General features: G+C 36.8%; 1 protein-coding gene and 1 non-coding gene across 2 annotated transcripts in view; both read left to right on the forward strand.

The window, feature by feature from the left end:
• Gpc5 (glypican 5) overlaps nt 1–24547 on the forward strand; it is a 1368055-nt gene that overhangs the window by 1299831 nt on the left and 43677 nt on the right. The window lies entirely within an intron of this gene.
• LOC116085547 lies at nt 20896–20999 on the forward strand. The gene has a single exon (XR_004116632.1). It is a non-coding gene; the product is annotated as a small nucleolar RNA U13 (small nucleolar RNA).

Raw genomic sequence — 24547 nt, forward strand, 5'->3', positions numbered from 1 at the left:
TTTTGCAAATCTGTAATTTATTTTCCATGTAAAGAAAGTTTTGCACATGATCACATGCCAGAACAAAGGCATCAAATTGCTGATTGTTTATAGTTTTATTATCTGATATGGATTATTAACATGAATAAACCAGTCACCTGTCAGCATATGTCAGTTTTATATAAACAAGCCTCATATTTCCAGTAGTTCAGACACTGGTACACCAGAACACATAAAACTATTAAGCTGCAAGTGAATAATACACATCTGGAAACCTATTACAGACTTTATTACAATATCCCAACTTTCAGATCTGAAATGACTTTCTTCTATGAATTCTTTATGTTTATTTATCTTACATACTGCATCTTAATATACTTTGTATTTAGATTTGTATTTCACTTTATAGATTGTGTGTGTGTCTCTGTGTGTGTGGGTGGGTCTTTGTGTGTGTACATTTTATTCATTTTTGTACATATATCTTATATCTGCAATGTCTATGAAGAAGACAATGCTGAGATGCTGGGTACCCTGACAGTGGAATTACGGAGAGTTGTAGTGTGCCAGGAAGGTGCTTAGATATGAGTCCTGGTCCTATCAAAGCATAGCAAGCATTACCTTTTCCTTAGAAGACATAGCCACATACATACAAGCATGTCCACATGTCACATGTATGTAAACATACCACACACATAAGTACATATACCCCCCCACACAGTCATCTCTGACTCATATCTCTCTCTCACACACACACACACACACACACACACACACACACAAACACACAAAATAGCACATTTCCTTCTTACTACTTGATATATTCCTACTCTGTTTAGAGGCATAATTTGACACTTAAGTTGCAATAATGAGGCATGCCATTGGAACATGTCACTTGCTTTTCCCTTCAGTTACTGTGTTGCTAGAGATACGATTATAATGATTATGATGATGAGGAGGGTGGTGATGATGATGACAAGGAGGAGGCTTCTGATGACATAAATGAAAATGACAATTCTTTGACAAAGACTAAGCACATTAAAGCTTTATTATAAAAAGTCTGAAAATTTTGCCAGAATATGGAAGTCAAATGACTGATGTTTTATAAAAGTCATGACTTTTTTCCCTAGTAAATTTATTTAAATTGGCAACTAGAGTATATATGCAATAAAGCTAACATGTTAGCAAAGTTATGGTTATGATATATGAACTATTGACTTATTTGGTTATTTCAACGTTGTCAATTGTTCCATCTCTTTGTTGACTATTTTTGCCATTTTAATACAGTACATAATTTTGAGAGAATACTTGGTATGCTTTAAAACTTTTTCTTTCTTCTTGTTCAATTCTTCGCACTGTAATAAATAGCATTTCTCCAAACATTTTTAATGTTATCTGGTTAGGTCCACAATTCCCTGAAAATTCTTAAACAAGATCATATCTTTCTGTGAGAAGTGCATAATTCTGGAGGACAGAGCACAATATTAAGCCCTGTACTTCCTTCCCTCTTAGTATTACTACTACACATTGCTAACCTCAGTCTATGGCTAGAGATTGAGTGTTCCTAACCTGGACCCCTGGGATCTCCCAGAGACCAGGTCACCAACCAAAGAACACACGCAGGCTGGTCTGTGGCTCCCGGCACCTATGTAGCAGAGGACGGTCTTGTCTGGCCTCAGTGAGAGATGATCTTCCCAATCCTGCACAGACTCAATGCCTCAGCAAAGGGGGATGGAAGGTACCCTCTCAGAGGCAAAAGGGAGTGGGAAGGGGAAGAAGTCTGTGAGGGGCTATTGGGATGAAGGCAACACTAGGGATGTAAATAAATATAACAATTAATAAAAAATAAAAGAAGAGGCTGTTGTAGCCTCTGTTTGTCGTTAAGTTCATTTGCCACATGATTCCCAAACACATAGCTGGTTAATTATTAGAACATATGAAGAAAATCATCTATAACTGTTGTCGCAGGTTCAGCTGCATTCTTCTAATAATTGTAGATACCATGATGTCAATGACCCTGTCCTTGAGATGATGTGGACATAGCACAAAAGATTGGGTACTCTTAACAGGGAGTGTTCACAAACAAGGCAGGAGAGTACAATTCTTGGAAAAACAGAATGAGACAAAAATGTGAGATTTACTGATTTCCTCCTGGTAATTAAGAGGTGACCTCTGGGCTCCTCTAATATCTGACTGAACTAACTCCAGCAAGTATCACCTCATGCCTGCTGGTCTAATAGGCCATTTTCAATGTAGTCTCACATATTATTACTTCCTTGTAGTTTTTTAAATTTGAAATTATCCCTTTATGCTAAATTAAAGATATTCCTCATATTTATTTTGATTATCTTACTTGTATATTTTCATTCCCAGTAAATGTATGTTTTCATGTTTGTATGCATGAATTCTCAACATAATAAAGAATATCCTTTCGTTGTAAAAGATGACAAGTTCCTAAAAATGTAAGGAATATGTTCACCTTATTGAACATTGCTTACATGTGTGCATCACTATATAATCTTTAGCATACTTCAGGTGGATTAATTTTTACCTTAATATCATTTCTAAATACAGAAATATCTTCTAAAGCACTTATATAATCAAGAAAGATTCTCCTAATGTGTAAGAGATCCCATTTATATTTTAGTCACTTTTTGAATTCCCATTTTCCACTTTACAAATAAATCTCTCAGATAACATCCTATTTACCTCAATCAAAAACCTTTCTACATTCAGAACTAATACTTCTGATAAGTAATAACTAAGTTGTGTCTTATAAATCATGCACATACATACATTGACACACAAATGCATAAACAAAAATAGTTTTAAATATGTAAAGCATAAAAATTGTCACCATATTAAGTATACCATTTAGTGTCACTAATTATATTCACAATAATAATATCAATTTTTGTACTTTCACTGCTCCATTTCTGGATATTTTAGTTATCCTAAGCAAGAACTTTGTATGGTTAAGAGATATGCTCATGGACTCTCTATTAACTCCTTAGTAACGTGAATCTATTTTTGATATCTAATAAATTTGTCTATTCTAAATACTTCATGTAAGTTAAGTACACAATATTCACTTCTTTTTATCTTATTTCATATAAGATATATTTCACATAAAATAAAAAAAATTCATTCCTTACTATTCTTTTTTTGTATATATACAAGTCATAGGCAATTTATCAGTCATTCATGAGTGGAGGGATACTGTTTTCAGTGGACACATAATGAACATGCCTTAAAGATCATCAGCAGCAAAAAATCTATATCAGTTCCTGGGTATTTATTAGATGGAATTGTGGGAACTATCAGGTCATGTGGTAATACCATGGTTAACTTCAATAGGAGATAAAATGGTCCCCACCCACAATGCTGATGGACAATTGCAGTGTCTCTGCACAAACCTCTGTTCTTTCTGAGACCAGTGCCTTCCTGTCAGGGGATAATGTCTGCTCACATTGCTTTAGGTGTGTGAGTGCATCTTCCTAGCTAGCATTTCAGTACGTTTTATTCGTTCTGTACATCTAGTCAAGCCTTTTCCTCTTGTATTCCATGCAGAATCTTCTTGCTGCTGGTTTGGGGTATTAATGTGTACATGTTCTCTGTGTTAACGTATCACTGAGATTGAGGGTACTACTCAGTGGTAGCGTGTTTGGGCTGGCATGCATGGATTCGTATTGACACACAACATTGTAGATGTCAATCCACAACGGAGTAACAATATTTTCCTGTATTCCTTAGATTACCTTCTCATAGTATTGATGTTGTCCATCAAAATATAAAGTTTTATCATTTGGATAAACTTAAGGCCCTTTATTTTTTGAGACTGTTGCCAGCTCAAGATCATGAAGACTGACTCCTGTGTTTATTTTTTATTAATTTACTATCTCTAACATTATATTTTGAATTCAGCTTCTCCTCCCTCCCCCCATCCCCCCTCCTCATCCAGTCATCCTCCACTCCCTTCAGAAAAAGGCAGGCCTCCCAGGACTATCAACCAAACATGCATATCAATTTACAGGAAGACAGGAATTCCCCTCATAGTAAGGCTAGATGAGGAAACCTAGGAGGACAAGGGTCCTAAAACAGGCAAATGGTTAGAGTTGGCTTCTGCTCCCTCTGTTAGGAGCCCCACAAGGATACCAATTTACATAACATATGTGCCAAGAACCAAGATTAGACCCCTGCAATCTCCCTGACATTTTCTTAGGTTTTTGTTTTTTTTTTTTTTAACATTAGCTTTCTGTTTAAGCTATTGGTCTACTTTAAGTTAATTTGAATTTATGATATGATTTTTCTGTTTGTACACTCAGTTCTCCTGAGTGGATTCTGTAGTGAATTTATCACAGGCTAAGTGTCACAGTTTTGACTAGCATAGCTTCATTGTATATTCTGCAATCAGGATGTGTAAGTCTTAGAATTTTATCTTCTTTTTAAAGACTATTTTGGCTTTTTGTAGCCCTACTATGAATATGAGAACTATGCTTTCTATTTCTTGGGGGGAAACCTAACAGAATTTAGGTAGGGGTGTACTGTGTATTGGCAGCTTAACCACACTAACTGCCAGTTGTGAAATCAATTTGTATTCATGTTTCTATTTATTTATTTAGAAAATACCTTATAGTTTCAAATTGGCAAATATTTAATTACCTTAGATGCATTGTTCTTATATATTATATTTCTTGTGTAATTTTACATAGAATTGTTTTCTTAATATTTTCTGCTTTTTGGAATCCAATATCAACATACAAAATTCACTTTCTTTTCATATAAAATTTTTAATTTGATATTATTACTTTTATGCAACATTTTTTATATAATTCACAATTTATAATAATTCTAAATTGTTTCAAAATTTTTTATCTTTGAAATTCTCTAAATAAACCATCCCTGATTTTCCTCTCAGTAGTAACTGATCTTCTAATGTTTTAAATAGTAATTATTGTGAAAACAAGAAGATTTTTTCTATCACGTAAGAAAAGTGATGGTAGGGGTGGAGGGAAGAACCCTGCAAGGTGGGACTGGGAGAGTGGCAAAGGTTGTTATGTAAGTAAATACAATAATTAACTCATGAAAAACTAAAACAGAAAAATGATAGTGAAAACTCTTCCACTTCCAATACTGATCAGTCAGGCCGTCTCATACTGTCGGACAGCTTCCATTTCAGTTTCCATTTGTGCTGATCGTGTATAACTAACTGGTCTTTAATGCTCTGGTTGCATCTCTTTAATGTTTGCTGGTAAGAACTCAGAGGCACCTGAACAATACCTACACACACTTATTTCCATTGGTTGTGGAAAGTTGAAACTTACTAGGAAAATTAATTAGTGAGTACATATATTCAAGCCATGGAGCGTGGCTCAAAATCCTTTCTTTCTGATACTGGTTATGCTGAATCCAAGGCAAACACCGCATTTTAAATAGATACAACGTTCTTTCATGAAATTCCAATACTCATGTAGGCCATCATTCCACACAGTTTCTCAAGGTTATCACTGTTTCTGTAACATCCCCACTGCTTCCGACTGCCACCCTGGATTCCCCAAATCCCAAACAGTGCTTCTGTAAACACTGGGTATGTGTGTTTATGGGAAATCATCAGCATGGGAACACTAAGTGAATTCAGTTACACAGTGACAGGTGTGTGTTTGAGGATACGGAGGAGTCAAAGATGTTACAATATTTTTAGTGGAAAGTTTCCTCCATGTAATATAAACAATAGCTCTCTGAGAAAGTAGTAAAATCTGCCAGAAATGTGAGCCCGGGGCAGTGAGAGCTGCAAACCTTGCTGAGGGGAAACCAGATGCCTAAGTGAGGAAAGAGATCTATAATGTTCCTGCTTCTAAGAATCAAAACAGAATGTTACAGGAATTAACAGAAACTAAAATTAATATAGGATTACAAGAAACTTTTGGATAACTGAAGCCATTTCAAAGAAATGTTAGAAAAATTTTACTATCTGACTTAGGAGAAAAGCAGTAATTAAGTAAGTAATGCTTGTATCAAAGTAGACGAACACATGCAAGGATCAACCTTGAGAATACAGAACCAAGAAGGTTTTGGAGGGGAAGTATTTTATTTATTTACACTTCTAATGTTATCCCCCTTCCTAGTTTCCCCTTCGCAAACCCCTTACCTCCTAACCTCTACCCCCTACACTGCTTCTATGTGGGTGCTCCCCCACCTACTCACTCATTTCCAACTTTTGCCTAATTCAACCTCAGGGGTCAGCTGCTTCTGTCCATTGTTTGGGTGCAAATATCTACATCTGACTCTTTCAGCTGTGTGTTGGGTCTTTTGGGGTGTGGAGGTGCTAGGTCCCTTTTTGTGAGTGCTCCATAGCCTCAGTAATAGCGTCAGGCCTTGGAACCTCCCCTTGAGCTGGATCCCACTTTGGGCCTGTTGCTGGACCTTGTTTTGCTCGGGCTTCTCTCCATTTTCATCCCTGTAGTTCACACATGTCTTTCTGGGTCTGAGTTACCTCACTCAGGATGATATTTTCTAGTTCCATCCATTTGCCTGCAAAACTCAGGATGTCCTCGTTCTTAATAGCTGAGTAGTCTCTCACTGGAACCAGAGCTCAGTGGTTGCCTAGAGTGAGCTTCAGTGAGCTTTGCGATTGAATCCTCCTGTCCTTGCCAGCTGTGATTCTATCAGTGTATACTATCATGACCATTAATTAATTAATTCATTAATTAATTAGTGTATTTATTTATTTATTTTTAATTCTTTAGTCCAGACTTTATCCCCCACTCGTTCCACCCTCCAACTGTTTCATATCTTACACCACACACCCCCAGTCTCCAAGAGCATGTCCCAACCCCACCAGACTCTGGGGCTCCAAGTCTCTCTACGGTTAGGTGCATCTGCTGCATCTTGAGAGTTAGCCAGTTGGTCAGTCTGCTACATACGTGTAGGGGGCCTCATATCAGCTGGTGTATGCTGCTTGGTTGGTGTCTCATTATCTGGGAGATATCAGGGGTCCAGGTTAGTTGAGACTGCTACAATGTTGCAGCTTCTTCAAGCTTTTCGCCTCACTAGTTTCTGCCCATTGATTTGGGGTAAATAACTGCATCTCCCCAGCTCAAGACCATTTTTGTTTGTTTGTTTTTTCAAGATAGGCTTTCTCTGTGTAGCCTTGGCTGTCCTGGAACTCACTCTGTAGACCAAGCTGGCCTCGAACTCAGAAATCTGCCTGCCTCTGCCTCCCAAGTGCTGGGATTAAAGACGTGCGCCACCACCTCCCGGCTTTTTTTTTTTTCTGTTCCTAAAACTTCAGATTATATCTAAGCCTAAGAACCGGTGATACTCACAAGTAGAGTGTGTCTTCTCCACTCAAACCTGTCTAGAGGTCTCCTCACCTTTCCCTAGGTGATGGAAAGTCCAGCTGAGTTAACAGTGAGGATTCACCATAACAACTATAGAAGAAGAAAAAATACTTTACATGGACTTAATCAAACAAAAAACTTCTATCTTTGAAAGATAGTACAAGACCGTGAAACTATCACTTAGTCTCTATGCTGGCAATATCTCAAGAAATAAACATACATTGGTCTATGCCCTTTAAGCATGTAACTTTTTTTTTAAATATAGAATAGAATTTATTTAGGGCATGGGGAGGGGAGTTAAGAGGGTAGCAGAGGCAGAGAAAGGCAGAGAGAAGGAGAGAGTAGAGAAGTAGGGGCTGGCCATGACCAAGTGGAGAGAGGGGGAAGGGAATGTGAGAGACAGGGAACAAAGGGGCAAGAGGCAAGGGAGAGAAGCAGGAGTAAGAGAGGCATGTAACTTAAAAATATGCATTATCCAACTTTTCTTTTTAAACATCTATAGAATGTTTTAATTTAAATATAAATAGAAGAAAGCATATATTTAAATACTTAATATATTTTAATTATTAATTCATTACTTAATTACCTACTCATTTACTTAATACTTAACTTATATTAATACTTAATATATTTAAAATACTTCAACTACATAAGCCCTAAAATATGGCAAATATTCATGTTTAGAGAACACAGAGCATAAGTTGCATTTTAACAAAATACATTAATAGTAAGCGTAATAAGAACAATTATTTTGAAACTCAGAAAGCTGAAACCCATTTGTTGTGTTTTTATTTAACTGTGGTCATATGGCAGATGCTGTTCCAATTCCAAAGATGCTTCTGTGACCAGAAGACAGTGTGCTTTTAAGTCTGGAGGCTTAGTTCTGATTGAACAGACTGGTGATAAAGAAAAAAAATATGCAATGCATGCCATCTAACAGTGATCCCTTTGAAAGAAACAAGGCAATGTACAGAGATAAAGATAAAGAATACGGGGAGCTGTGTTTTAGAAAGCAAGATTGAAGCCAGACTTCAAGAAGAAGGGCCATGTGAGGAGATTACTGCTGAAGTGGATGATAAAGAAAGAGGGCTGCCTTCCAGGCAGGGAAATTCCCAACTTAGGCAAGCCTGGAACAAAGACAATTTTATATTATTAGAGGAAAGTTTGAATCCTGAGTGGATGAAGCATAGCATAGGAAGAGAAATAAGGGAGGGAAATCTGATCACAGTTGTGGTCAGAAATTTGTCATTCATGTGTATCGAGTCGTTTTTTAGGGTCTTGCAGATAATGGGTAGATAGATAGATAGATACATAGATAGATAGATAGATAGATACATAGATAGATACATACATAGATAGATAGATAGATAGATAGATAGATACATACATAGATAGATACATAGATAGATAGATACATAAATAGATAGATAGATAGATAGATAGATAGATAGATAGATAGATAGATACATAGATACATAGATAGATACATAGATAGATACATAGATAGGTACATAGATAGATACATAGGTACATAGGTAGATAGATAGATAGATAGATAGATAGATAGATAGATAAATAGATACATACATACATACATACATACATACATAGAGAGATAGATAGATAGATAGATAGATAGATAGATAGATAGATACATAGATAGATAGATAGATAGATAGATAGATACATACATACATACATACATACATAGAGAGATAGATAGATAGATAGATAGATACATAGATAGATAGATAGATAGATAGATAGATAGATAGATAGATAGATAGATAAATGTGAGAAATAAAAACAGAATAATCCTGCATTTAAATTATTGTGCTGGGTACATTGAGAGCTGACTGGTGCTAGAACCTAATGGCCTGAAGACAGACCCCAGTGTAGTGACAGAGTAAGTAAAACATGGTCAGGTATGAGACAGCTTGGAAGTAGAACTTACAAGACACTCTAGGAGGTTGGATGGGAAATGGTAAGAGGCTAAAGATCATTGTAAAGTTTTGAGATGAGTAACTGGTTAGTGGAAGTGCCATATTTGGAAACAAGAGCAGCAGTTTAAAAAGTGGGAGATCAATACCTTGGCTTTGTATTTGAATGACTTGAAATATTCATTCAACATCCAAGCAGAGATGTTGAGTAAACTGTAGGAAATGAAACTAGAATCTGAGTGAAGAACAGAGCTGGAAAAGTCGTTCAAGAGCAAGGGCCTGTGGAAGATGTTTAAAGTCACAGGATGAGACGAGTTCTAGTAGGTAATAAGTGTTGTTAAGTCTAAATACTGCCATCTTAAATACATCTTAATCACACATAATGCCATCCCTTAGTATCTAAGGCAGTGTTTCTAAACCTGTAGGTCACAATCCTCCAAGAATACATTGGTAAACACATATATTTACATGATGATTCATACCACAGTAGTAAAACTGCTCATAAATTAGAAACAAAAATAAATTGTTTGGCCATCACTACAACATGAAAACTGTATTAAAGGATTGCAGCATTAGGAAGGGTGAGAACCAATGAAAACATTTCCTATCTGTATATCCAACCAATTGTGAATAGACAACATCTACAAATTCTCTCTGATTTGAAAAAATCATTAAAAAAAAATCTAGTTCCCTCTGAGAGATGAAGGAGCCCAGAAGCGCCTAAGATAATCCAGGCCATTGCCATTATTCCTAGGTGCCCCTCAGAACTAGATGGTTAGACCCATCCTGCTTACATCACAATGCCTGAAGGGACTGTGAAGATTGTAGATAGAGAAAAGTCATCCAAGCTCTTACGCAGGCATAGACACTGCTTGCCTATGAACCAACTGCTGTGCAAGATGTGGCTCTACTGTAATGATGACACGCAGATACGGGGCAACCAACTATTTTCTAGCTGCACTGAGGGCTCTTCGGGGACATTCCTACTCTAGACCTGGCTAAATGCTGGGGACTCTGGAGCTTTTAGAGGAAATAGGCTGCTATTGTTTTGCTGATTAGATATGGTATCAAATGCTGCTAAAAAGTTATGTAGAATACATACAAAGTAGCGCTGTTTTCAGTGTTGTTCAGGAAACTGTGCTCAATGGGTAACACACAAACTCTTAACTACACAAATTACTAAGTAAGTGACTGTGGGGCCTCAGTCCTAAATGTGATCTCTGTTGCTTACCCAGCAAATCTCAAGGAACATCTTGAAAACAGGGTGGAAAGAGTGTGAGAGTCTAGGATGGGAAGGATACTATAAAACACTGCCTGCCTTCTGGTCATGATTTGGACATTGAAATCATGAACTCACAGCAATTATGGTTCTTTTCACAACTCCTGCACAAGAACATCCCATCAACATTCCAGCAAGGATAGGAAACAGACTAATGAGACCCTATCCTTCATTGAGTAACTAGGCAGTTAATGCATGGCTGAGTCAGTTTTCTCAGTAGTATAGGAAACTACCCAATACCTTCAGTATATAGTTCGTCATCCACACTCATGAAAGTAATCCTAATTAATCTCAGTAGGACACAAACACACACACACACACACACACACACAGAGAGAGAGAGAAAGAGAGAGAGAGAGAGAGAGAGAGAGAGAGAGAGAGAGAGAGAGAGAGAGAGATACTACTTGGAAAAAATCTTCCACAGGAAAACTATCAAACATTGCTAAAAGAAATAAGAAAATAGATTACTGGTGGGTAAGGCCCTTGAAGGTCACTCTGTCCTGCCTGTTCCCTGTCCTTCCTAGTTATACCTAGGAGAGTTATTTTCCTTCTCCATGTGTGCCTTCCCATAGTACTGTGTCTTAACACTGGTCCAGAAGCATGGGATAGAGTTAATCATTTTTTTTTTATAAACCAAAACAAATTTCTCTTTATTTTATTTATCATGGGTATTCAGTCACAGCAATAACAAGTAACAAGAAGATCTTTAAGACTTTTATGGAGATGTTGGGTATGGTAGAATATGTATCAGTGTCATACTTTTATATGATAGAGCATGCAACTTAAGCAGCCATCCATAGATTTTAGAGTTCATTGGGTATTCTCACATTAGGCTTCTATGGACACCAAGGAGTGACTCTTTAAGAGGAATGTCTTCACTTAATGTGCCTGTTATATACAGGCTCCATGCAGGTTCATTCTTTTATGGTAGTGGAAACATAAATTTAAAGTGCTGATTGGAAAGTTCATGGAAAACAGCCATTTAACCTGGATCTATTTGTAACTTAATCTATGGACTTGAGCCACATGATTTCCCTGTTTGGACTTCAGTTTCATCTGTAAATTATAGTAATGAAGTCTGTTGACAAAGCAGGAGGGATAAGAGAAAAAAGCACAAAATTAGCACTAAATTTTGAGATTTGTTTGCTGAATGACAGGAAAGCTAGTTTAGGGAAGATTTAGGGAGACAGAGCATGACCTGTGTCTTCTATAATGACCAGCTGCAGCTCTTCTTGACCAGTGCTGGTTTCTTCCTTTCCGGACTCATTGTCACCTAAATTTATTGTTCTATAACATCCCAAGGATACTCTCCTTTAAAAGCCCTGAAATGCTAAAACCAGTTTGAACAGAAAAAAGGCTGTGTGGGAAGTTTTCTGGATGTTTGCACAGCGTGGGGCATAAAGCCCTGCCAGCTCTCCTAGGAAGAGAACAAACTAGCAGATAAAAGACAAGACAAAGGCTTCCATTTCCCTTCTTGACTTAGCCACGCAGGGATCTTGAGTCTTTGAAATTTATAAAAGCCAAATCAAGTTTCTGCACATTATTAGTCTAGTTTCTCTATCTCCAAACTTTGGGTTCCTAAGTAAGTGAACTTCACACACTCCATGTAGGCGGGTATTGAGTTACTGAAATCATTTACCTACCCCTGCTCTAATTACCTGTGATCAGGGAGCCCCGAGTTTGTTTACTTTAAGATTTAATAATCATAACTATATGTATGAAGCTCTTATAATGAGTTATAAAATGAGAATGAATCAAGATTTAGAATGGTCTACCAAAATTTTTAAAAGCCTCATTCACACACACACACAGCACACACACACACACACACACACACAGAGTCAAATTATGTTATTGTATTATAAGAAATATAAAAATATATAAACCCATAATTTGTATTTTCTAAAACACTAGAATATTGCTGCCGTAAAATATTTTCATTTGAGGATTTTATAAGCTTTTTCATATATTACTAATACCACATGTTACATAAAGTAACACCACAGAGGAAATATTTTAAGAATGCTCAAAGACACAGTTACCTCAACACTATTAAAATATTATTTCATCTATTCTTTGCATTTCAACAAGACAAGTACTACTCATTCATTCATTCAAAAAATAGAGAAAGTAACCATTATTGTGAGAAACAATCTCAAATGTCCTAAATATTTGAAAACAAGTTACTACCCTTATCTTCTAGAATCTAGTAACTCCAATAAAGTTGGACTTTCATAAAATTACATACACCAGAAATTAAACAAATAGCAAGCTGCATCAGAGCATCAGTATAGGGCTATGTGGGCTGTATAAAAGGGAGGCTATTTTCTGAACCGTGCTACCTGATATGCCAACCATTCTTTCTGAAACCCTCCACCCATCGTAGGTTGGTTGTCCATTGTACTCCTTAGCCATTTCCAAATGATTTCCCAACTTTTAATACTTACAGTCATACCAGCTAGCAATCACTCATAATCAATAAAGGCCAAGCAATGTACATATATGCAATCATGCTCAATGTTTATAGAGCATTCTGTCATGTATATGATACATTTCTACAGTGTAAACTGAAGTGAGCAAGGTCATGCTGATTATTATATAGAAATTGACTGACAGCTGGCATCAATGCCAAGCTTACATACATGGTGCTATTTTCAGTCCCAGGTGCATCTCTTCCCATTTTATTCCCAGTGGGTAACTTGGCTTCCTGGTTTTCTGTAAAGGCTGAAATAACCTTAAATAGAAACTCTCCACCTTATTGTTTTCTATACCATTACTCAGCCTTCCCCTAATCACTGTCACCTTTCTTTTGACCTACATGCCACCTGTCCTCCATGAAACCATCCTGACTCTAGATATGTTAATCATCCTTTGTTTCAAATGTGTCTGCCATTATTTACTCTTCTTACCACTGCTGTTTCTTAGAATAAATTATTGGTATTTTTTACTGCAACAGTGCAGTGTTGTAAAGAAATATTCACAAGTGGGTTATGGCTTACATATCCAGAACTTTAATTGTTATTAAGTTAATACTACAGATAAATAGTCAAGATTGGGGGATGAGGTGATACATATTCTGTTTTCAGATAGAGCCTGTCTAATACTTCTAATATTTAAATTTCCTTCTGTTGAGGCATTATTCATCTATTATTTTCCCTGCATGAAATATAAATGTTAATAACTAGGACACCATGAAGTTCAGCCTTTTGTTTTCATAGCTTTCTAAGTTCCATGGTGGTGTGGTATGAAATGTCTACATAATTAGTTTAAATAAGAGAATCAGTCAAAGTATTTCATTTGTATTTTTTGAAGACATGACATTTGATAGCCTTGGTATGTGATCCAAAAATATTTGGAAACTTAGTGAGAAGAGCTGTAATGGTTGCAACGGCTGTAATGGCTACTGCCTTCCAGAGGCTCCTCTGTGTTGTCTTCATGTTGCTCTGCAGGTTTCACCACATTTCTCCTTCTTCAGCACATTTTGAAATGAGCCAAAGTCAGAAGTCCCCTACAGGTTTGAGAAGCAGTGCTGATTATTACTTCTCCACCCCAGAAAGTGAATACATAGTGCAAGCATTTTAGCATATTTTATTTCTACTTGAGCCTTCCAAACCATGTCAGTTATTCTTGAGTCATTTGGAACAATAACAACAACAACAACAACAACAAAACCCTTTAATACAAAAAAGTCTTTGCATTGTCTATAGTTTCTTAAGTATTCTACATGAATGAACATTTTAGTTAGAAAAAAACATCTTTATGAAACGTTCCATCTAGGTAACAGACACGTTGCCCAACTGCTTCTCATTCTCTTTCCTCTCGTGTTTTGAATTTTATATGAAACTCTTTAGTTACTTGTTTCATATGTTCCCGTAAACAAACTTTAACTGAGTATTAAAATTAAATGCCTTTATCCTGACTGAAAGGAAGGCAGGAAACAGCAGCAGTCTTCTAATGGCTACAATGGTCTTCTCTGGGGAAGGAGCTAGCCCTTATTAGTGAGGAAACCTGGGAGAGAGGAAGATGAATAGTCAGGTGGCTGGGAGTCGGGCTTAACAGCTGGGACAAAGTCAACACTCTGCGGGCACTGCAGACACACAGGTTTCCAGTCCATTTCCTTTCTTGCAAAATGCCTGGCTCCTGTGTTCTTTATTCAGATGGGCTCATACCTGGCAGAGAAGTTTTTGGCTACATTTTTATGGAATATCTGTAGGAAATGAGTTGAGAAACTTGACAGGAACAGCTTGAGGTATTTGATGAATAATAGAGAACGTCTAGCATTCAAATGTTCAACTAGAATGCGAAGTATTAGGAACTTGGAAAAAAGGAAGGAATGATTCAAAAACAATCTGCTGTTGGAATCCACTGGCAAATGCAGTTCCTTCTAAAGCACTGTACACAGATCGCAGAGGGGAAGGACTTCAGCTGTGTTTCCTTGGACTTCCTTTCCTGCTCGCTTGCTGCTTAGGAGCAAGGAATAATTTAGAGATGCAAAGTGAACCTTTGCACAAAAGGCACCTGTGTCTTAAAGATGTGGCCTGTATTTCCTGTGCCTCTCAGGGCTCAATTTTCTGCTCTCAGTCCTGACAGTGGTTTAGTTGTCATGGTCATTATTTCATTTCACACTGACCTGAAAATATACAAGGGATAACTTATATTAACAACCTAATAATCACATCACAAAGGTTTTCATTTTTGTTTTGTTTTTAAAAGTATATGATGTTTTCTTCATTTTACACACACACACACACACACACACACACACACACTCACTCACTCACAAATACATGCACATACATGCCTGGGGTTAACTTGGGTGGGTTCAAATTACTCTCATGCATCTCATGCAGTGCCTGTTTCTGGACTTCTTGGTCACTGAAAAGATGTTTAAAATCCAGCACACAGCAAAGGAATGAGAAAGTTATGAGAACAAAGACATGGGAAGTTAGTTTAGTATGCCTTTACAGAAATCGAATTCCCTCATTGATAAAATGAGCTGTGAAATCTATTTCAGCTCAAGGAGGCTGTGTGTCTGAATTACTTTCTATGAATAAAAGTTTAGTTTTAATCACCAATTTTTTTCATTTAGATCATATGTTTTACTGCTTGTCTGTAGGAGTATAGATTATGTTTCCAGAGTCATCCCCTTGGGGTAGGTATGTGTTGGCAAAGAAAAAGGATTTAATGAAATTCAGAACATGAAGTACAATATCATTTACTAATCTATTCATTGTGGGTAAGGGAGGAATCTTCTAGCTTAAAATTTTTAGAGCTATTTGTGGGTAAATTCAGTACACACTTTTCAGTTTTAATTTTACTTTACGTCTAAGCAATTTTCAACATTGCCCTCCCCACCCCCTAAAATAAAAACAAAAAACAAACAAAAAAGAGAGCTCTGTGTAGAGCTCTTTTTCCCTACCATGTCCTTTTAATCTCTCTGTCACTCTACTGAGTCTGTCCCATGCAGAGCATCAATGCTTGATGTTATCCCAAGCTCCTTCCTCTTCTGTCAATCCCACATGTCAATCTATGTTTTAAGAATTCAATTGCATAACCATTGCTTCATTGTGTTTCCTAACAGATTTTTTTCATCAATCCTCTCACAATTTTTATTTCAAGTGACCGACAAGTATCTCCATATTGTAGACCCATCTTAATTTCCTTGGATCTTCAAATGACACCTTGTATACCTTCAAAACTCCACCCTATCCACCCACTACACAGTCTGCTCCCTGTAGAGTGCTCCTTTGCCAATGACATCCAACCATCCTTCGTGCCCTCTCTAAGTCAGTCATCAAACTCACCAGCATCTTCGACTCATCATTAAGCAAACGCCATATGCAATTTTACCTTCAGAAACATAGATCCCATTTTCATGGCTTATTATTTTTAAATCTACCATCTCCATCACTTTCAAATGTTTCTAACCTCTTCTCTCTAAGACACATTCTTCATCCCCCAATCTCCTTTCTCAGCATACAACATGATGATCTTAAAATCTGGGGATGAGGAGATGACTCAGTGCTCTGGCTTCCAGATATGTCTGCACATGAACATTTAGATGCATGTACCACGCCACACAGATACACACCATATGAGTACTGCATACACTGATATTTAACCCTGCATTATGTAATCTGATTATTTTTACCTATACCCATGAACGTTAGACTTAATCAAAACTTATTTATGAACTCAAAAGCCCTTCATTACTTGACACCCCCATCCATCATTCTTCCAACCCTACACTTAATGTTATTGCTACACATTTTTTTTCTTTCAGTTTCCCAATATGGTTCCATTTTCAACCCTCTCCAAACTTTTCTGTAGGTTGCAGTCTGCCTAAGCAACATATTTTTCTCCTTGTCAACTCTCAATTTCTAGCCAAAGTCCGAAGTCTACCCACAATCCTCATGGTTTCTCTATGTAGTCATTCTAGACATGCTTACAAATATTAACTTCCTTTATTCCCATAAGCACCTTATTAGTTTTGCTACTGGGAGTACTTTGTATTAGTGAATATTTCCAGGAACAGCCCAAGATCAGGTAAGTGTACACAAGCAGAGCAGATGCTTGACTGTGTGCTTCTGAGCCAGTGACCATGAAATTCATTGAAAAGATATTTTCTCTGTTAAGATTTGTAGTCTTAAATCAAACTCAGTTCTGACATTCTTCCTCAGCTCATCCTCACTCCAACTACCAAAACCCTTCTGAGTGTCATTGCCATTTTAACTTATCTGTCTTGATAACCTAAATAGAGGTCACAGACTGCAGTCAGATTTATTGAAACAATAAATTAATAAATGATTGATGAATTGAAGAAAGAAAGGAGGGAAGAGCATGGGAAAATTATTATTACTCTTTACCACTTGGCAGGAAAGATTATTGAGACTTCAGGCCAGTTTTATCTGTGTTTCTAGGACAGCTTTTGATAATTTGTAAAATAAGACTTATATATGTGTTATCTTATAAACAAGCAATTCATAAGCATTTGCGTACTTCACAAGTCAACACGTTCTCTTCCTCTGGCCCAGTGAGTTAGAACTGGACTCCCAGGCTCCTGCTGCTTCCTCTGAATAATGTCTTGCCCTACCCTCACAGCACTGGGCAATGTCTGTCTGTGGCACAAGAATTCTTTTCAACAACAGCTGATGGATGCAGTTGCAGTTGGATGCCTTCCTTCTCTTTCTGTCTCTTTGTGAGCATTTCCTCCGGTGTTCCCCCATGCTTGCTCTCCATTAGCCACAGAGTACACTTTCTCATAAACTAATATTTAAAAAGCATTTTTGCATCCCTGAGCTGGCTCACAAATACACATTTAATTTACCAGAATGCTGAAGCAGTTCAGATGAAATATCCAAATGTTGCCTATTAAATGAAGAATTTCTATTTACTGATTAACTTTTTGCATTCTCAATGACCACTTTAAGTAGTATTTTCCTGTTGCAAAGCTAATTCCATCATTTCACTAATAGACTTAGAAAAGGGCTCAAAAGCCAATCTTACTGTGAATTGGAGATCTGTTTATATTGCACCTCAAGGGTGTCCATAAATTAAAGACAGGGATAGACAGTGAAAGTATAAACAGGGATACACAGGGGGATGTGCTTGGCATGATGGGTAATCCTAGCATGGATTAAAGAAATCACATAAGCTAGAACCAAGTAACATCTGTGTCACTTTGGATAAGTTATTTAGCTTTTCCATTTATTATTTTTCTGATAGCATATGTCTAAGTGCCTTGAAAGTCATTACAAATTTTAAATAAGTATAAGTGAACAAGGAAGAGATAATCAGATGCTACTTTCAGTAACTTCTCCTTTATGTAGAAGATTTAGGTATGCTATCTGTGTGAATGTCTTGCCTATATGTATGTGTACGCACCATGGGCATGCCTGGTGGCCATGGAAGCCAGAAGAGAGCATCACATACTCTAATAAATGGAATTATGGATGTTTGCGTGTCTTTCTGTGGATGATGGAATGTGATCCTGGGTCTTCTTCAAGAACAGCAAGTGCTCTTAACCACTGAGACATGGCATCGACCACCTACAAAGTAAACTTGTAGTGTAAGTAGAATGAGCTCATAGCTGACGTTCAGGTAGGACAGACTATATGATCCATTAGGAGGCTGATTAGACCACAGCTGGTGTGGTGAGGAGTCTTACTGTTGGTATTCATCAGATGAGGTAATGAAACAAGGAAAAATTATGGAACCTTCAGCTAAAGCCAGGATGTCGATATAAATTAACTGTACTCTGTATTCATTCATGGGTTAAAGGAATTTTACCCTCTCTATTGGTCAAGGACCAATATGTTTGCACCAAACATGAAACTTGTAAAGAGCAGGCAGCTCTGTTGAAAATGAAGTCACTGCAAGCCTAAGATGATTTTAAATTTATCTCCAAAGGACAAAAATGAGATGGTGGCATAGAACTAGACTTGGAGTTTTGAAGAAATAATCTGTCTTTACAAGGCATCACCACACACGTGTGGGAAATGCCTGCATTTTCACATGAATAAAAGGAAGGACTGATGATTGTAAAGCTCAGCCCTCTGTCGTTCAGCATCTCAGAGAGAGGTAGGTGCCATTTACTGAAAGAGCAGTTTCCAGGGTAGGTTGAATACATGGATCATATTTTGGGTGTTGTCATATTCTTACTTTAGAGAAAGGAAGATTCATTATTAGGAGCTAAACAGTTTTCTGAGAGAGTGTGAGGGAAAAGACCACATGTAAGGAAAAATTCCACAGAAAGGGGTTTGGGAGGTGTTGCAGCAATTATGGCCACTTGCTGCTCTTGCAGGCAACCCATGTTTGGCTTCTAGAATCCACATGGTGGCTCACAATACCTGCAGTTCCAGTTCCAGTTCCAGTTCCAGTTCCAGTGAATCTCAAAACATTTTTCTGGCTTCCAAAGGCATCCATAGACTGCACATACATAAATCCAAGGAAAAGGCTCATACACACAGAATAAAATAAATAAATCTAATTTTTAAAATCATAAATGTCCACATAAGATACTACCACAGATCTTAGAATTTCTCACCACTAAAAGATAGCTGTATTTAGGACAGAAACAATCACTAGAGAGAAATAACTGTGTTTTTCCCAAGATTCAAGTTAACGTGTAATTTTTAAAAGTTGCTATTGTTGAAAAAGTGGAGCAAAAAGTTTGAAGGGCCATGTGAAAATGAGGAAACCAGGTGCATAGGGAATATACTTGATTACAGAAAACCTCCCTACCAGACAGCTGTGCAAATACATCTTTCTCCCCAAATGTCAGAAACTATATGTATATTTCTACTTGCTTTCAGATTACATAATGTATTAGAAATGACACGGTAAATAAAAAGGACCACACAAACACAGCATATTAGTGCAATTACTCACATTCAACAGACTTGACTGAGACAGAATTTAATAAATACAGAAAAGAATATGCCAAGGAAATTATAAGAAAACTAGATTGAACTGAGAAATATTTGACCCTAAAAGGATTTTAAGACCACGGACTAGGTTGCTTGAATCAGTTAATAAACTTAAGCAGCCAACTGTAGCAGAGATGCTAAACATCTAAAATATGTCAGCTGCACCCAAAATGTCTAGTACTGATAATCTTCCATCGAAGATGTGGCAAATCTTACCTAACAGCTCAGATAAAGGTGAGTGAAATCTCATGGTCATTCTTTCTCATTGCATTTCTTGCGTTTTCTCTAGTCAGTGCTTGAGAACAGCATTTTCATTATAAACAGCTTACAATTTGTCCATTGGATTCCTATGTCCTCTTCTCCACTCTCTGTAGCCCACAGAGCTTCCTCTGTATCCTAGTCAAGAGTGGCTCTTTCTCAACAAGCCAAAGCCCTATCTTTTCCAGGCAAGAACCATGTTCATCCCCCCCACCTTTTTTTCCTGATAGGTGTTGTTCAACTGGCTGCCACCCAGTTCTCTCTCAGCCCACCTTTCAGACTACAGTTCTGATTATGTCTTCCTCTGGAGCTCCTACCGAGTATTTAGCATTTTAACACTGACTGTTCTCCCGACTCCAAGAAGATAGTGTTGAACTTGCTGACTCTCTGTATCTGAAGCCTGTGGACTTGGTTACCTAGAACATGGACTTTTTAGTGTACAATCTATAGTGTCTTCAAATAAAAAGATCTTGAAGCAGTAGCGGAGGAGAAAGGACAGAAAAAGTTCAGAATGTCACCACTCTTCGCCTCTTGACACTATTGCTTTTGTCCAATACTTTGTTTTATGAATTGATAGAATTAAAATAAATGTCTTATTTTGAGTACAAGTAGTGAATGCTTCTTGAAATAGATCCTTTCTGTTTGGTTTGTAACAGATGGAAGCAAACAAATAGATCCTTTCTGGTTCATAAAGCGTGATGATTGGGTGTTCATGCCATTGCGTGACATGTGTCGCCCATAATCCTTGTTACGACGTGGGCACAATACCTGTCTGATGTGAACTTAGGAGGATCGTTCAGTCCTGTTTCATGTATAGACTAAAATTATTTCCTATTTTTACTCCTTGGTCCAGCCAGGTAGGATTATGGCTTAGGACTATGAAAAGGGTTCTGCATACCTGGTACCGACCATTCCTAAGAAAAACTAAAAGAATTAAGACTACAGTCACTTGCAAGAAAGGCCTAACTAAACACTCAGCAAGACTTCTCAGCCTTCCGAGGATTGGTACAAGACTGGGCTGTGGTGGAACACATTTGTCATCTCAACGACTGAGAACTTGGCGAACAATGGTCTGAAGTTCAAAGCCAAGCTCGACTGCATTCTCTCATCAAACAGGTTTCCAAAAATAAACACAAAAATGTAAAACAAATGCTGAACCCATTTCAAATGAGAACATCTTCATAAGGAAAAAAAAATGAAAGAAAGTAAAAATGAACAATGCAGTTTCTTCATTTTACTGAGAGTAACAACCATAGGGTCTGAAGCATGAAATTATTCCTGCTCTGGCTGTTAAGGTCTCCATGGCCCAAACTTGGTTTGTAACAGATTTCAAAACACAGTAAGACAACCACTGCAGAATAAATCCTCCGGCCTAAAAAAAACAAAAAAACAAACAAACAAAAAAAAACCCAAAAAACAAAAAACAAAACAAAACAAAAAACCCAAAACCAAAACAAATGAATATATTATGTATGTGTGATATCTTATACATATCAGAGAATAAACATTGATATAAACATTTTACACTGTCGTTCATCTTATAAAAAAAGAGTCTGATTATTATTACACATAATCTCTTATATTTTTATGGAATGACTCTAAAAAAAAAGAATGGTATTTTGTTAATATTTTCCTTGTAGGAAACTTTTGATTTATTTCTTTTTCTCAAGCAAGGTAAATAATTTCAAAGTATTTTTTTTAACTCATTAAGGCAACTTGGCTAAGCTGTCTAATGGAGGTATAGGAGTGTGCCTTAGGCAGTAAGAGAAGTTTCAGAGAAAAGGCCGAAGCACAGCTGTGATCCATGTGACAATGTGCACAGTCCTCCTAGTCAATCTCCAACTCTGATCATTGCCTGGGCTCCCTTCCTTTCTGGGATTCCTGGGAATCTGTATGACATTAAGAATGAAGGACTCCAGAAAAGATTCCATAAACTATGATGCAAATCAGCTCATATTTACTTTTCAAATACACTAATAGTATTCCTAGGATATTTAATAGAGGGATCAATATCAAGGAGAGAGGCATGCACAGATGCTCACTGACATGATGAGATGCCATTCCCCTACCAAAATCCACGGTGCATAGGGAGCCTCTCAGGCTCCGTCAGTAAACGTGCATAACCCATTCTAAGTCTCCATTTAACAGCACAGTCCACTGTGAGATCAGACTTTCCCCAGAGTTACGTCATGACTGTCTCAGTACTGCAGCTAGCAGAGGACCCAGAAGCACAAGAGAAAATCATAGTGTAACACATTGACCTACAAAAAGACGAAAATCCAAACTTTGAGGTAAATTTTTTTGCTGGAAGCTTACTTCTTTCATATAAACCATGTACCAAACTAAACAGCACTAACCTAAATCAAAAATTAAGGCCCAACTACAATCTACATGTTAATAAAAAGAAACCCAAGCCCTGTAAAGCAAGTTTGAAGATGCAAATTACACTAAGTAATTCAATACATATTAAAGGTAATATACCATCATTTTATGACTCTGACTGGCATTTCCTAGAGTATTAAATAGTGTAAAAACTTTGCAGTATATTAAATATATATTATATACAAAATATAGAACATGAATTACATATTGTTTAGGATATTATATGTAGATATAAGTTGTACATATATATGTAGCTATAAGCTTTCCCAGGTATTTATATGTGAACAATCAAATTAATTATTCAATTTATTTTGTGCATGCATGTGTATGTATGTGTATCTCTGTGTGTGCGCGCATGCACATGTATTGGAAATCAACCACAAAACCTCGTGTCTAGTGGGAAAGTGCTCTCCTATTAATCTACCCCATCTCTGTTTATATTACTTTAATTCTATCCCTCTTGATACTTCTCACTAAATCTAATTTTTACACATGATTGTGAGCAGTTTCAAAAGAAATAAAATGCCTTTATGGTAAATAATTATTTACTTTCAAGACCTTTTCTCAGTGTTATGAATCTATAACATGTATGCTGCTGCAAATGCATGAAATACATTTATTCCAAATATTATATTTTTTCTTTGAAATACTTTTATTTTTCCTTATCCTTTCATTCTGCAGTCACAGCCCACAAGAGTGCTCTCAATATCTTGTCAGAATGATGTTCCAATGAGGATTCTTGTCTAGAATCTAACCTAAGAGTGGCAATTGCCATGTTCATGTGTAATTTCTTTTTGTTGTGAATGAGTAGGGCTTATGAGCATGCCAGAAACTCACTCCCGTGATTATACTGTACTGGGTGGCACAAACAAAGGAATTTTGCATGCATAGTTAAGGCCCAAGTCAGTTTGGTTTTAGTTACTCAAAAGGGAGGTTACGGTGTAAATGTATAGTTTAGTAAATGTATAATTTTCCTAGGGAAGAACAAATAATTGATTATCAAATACTAAATGTTTAGTCCTGCAAACATATGCCTATAAGTAACTTTATACAGACTGAGTAGGTTGAAAATAAATATTTAGAAATACATGCATATACAAGTGCATGTATAATTAATCTTACTATCAAGAAATGAATTTTAGTAGTCTAATATTCTTGCTAACATTCAAATTTTTATAAGACCAGAATAAATTATGAAAATATGTAATTGATGTTCTGTGTTTCTTTTTTTTAAAAAAATACTTTTTGCTTTGTTTTCTTTTTTTTTCTTAGATTTATTTATTATTATAAATGAGTACACTGTAGCTGTCTTCAGACCACCAGAAGAGGGCATCAGATCAGATTTCATTACTGGTGGTTGTTAGCCACCATGTGGTTGCTGGGATTTGAACTCATGACCTTCAGAAGAGCAGTCAGTGTTCTTACCCGCTGAGCCATCTCACTAGCCCTGTTCTGTGTTTCTTTAATTCCTACCTTAGAGCCTTAAGTTTGAATGTATTTTAATGCCCTTACTATCTTGAATACCTTCTATGCACTCTAAATATTCTGTATTATTTTACCACAGGGTCTGCTGATTTTTACTGTTGCTTTTGAATGGATTTTGACATATTTTAATCTTCATTAGTATTTGATATTTTGATATATTTTCATTACTTCCTGACTAATAATACTTTCAAACTGACATGTTGGAGTAAATTGATACTTTTTATGTGATAAAATCATTTCATATTTTTATTCAAATTTGGACACTAGTATTTAGAAAATGTAGCTTGCCATTTAACCATAAGCTTGAATCTAGAGTCTCATCTGTCATAAAACATGTACCAAAAACAGAAGGAAAAATGAAAAGGCAGAGGCAGATGGCATCCTGCCTTCACCTTCAGACCTAACTGTGTCTACAGACTTCAACCTTTCAAGCCATCCCAAGTGACACAGAAAATAGAG

Source organism: Mastomys coucha, unplaced genomic scaffold (assembly GCF_008632895.1).
Source record: "Mastomys coucha isolate ucsf_1 unplaced genomic scaffold, UCSF_Mcou_1 pScaffold9, whole genome shotgun sequence".
Taxonomy (NCBI): domain Eukaryota; kingdom Metazoa; phylum Chordata; class Mammalia; order Rodentia; family Muridae; genus Mastomys; species Mastomys coucha.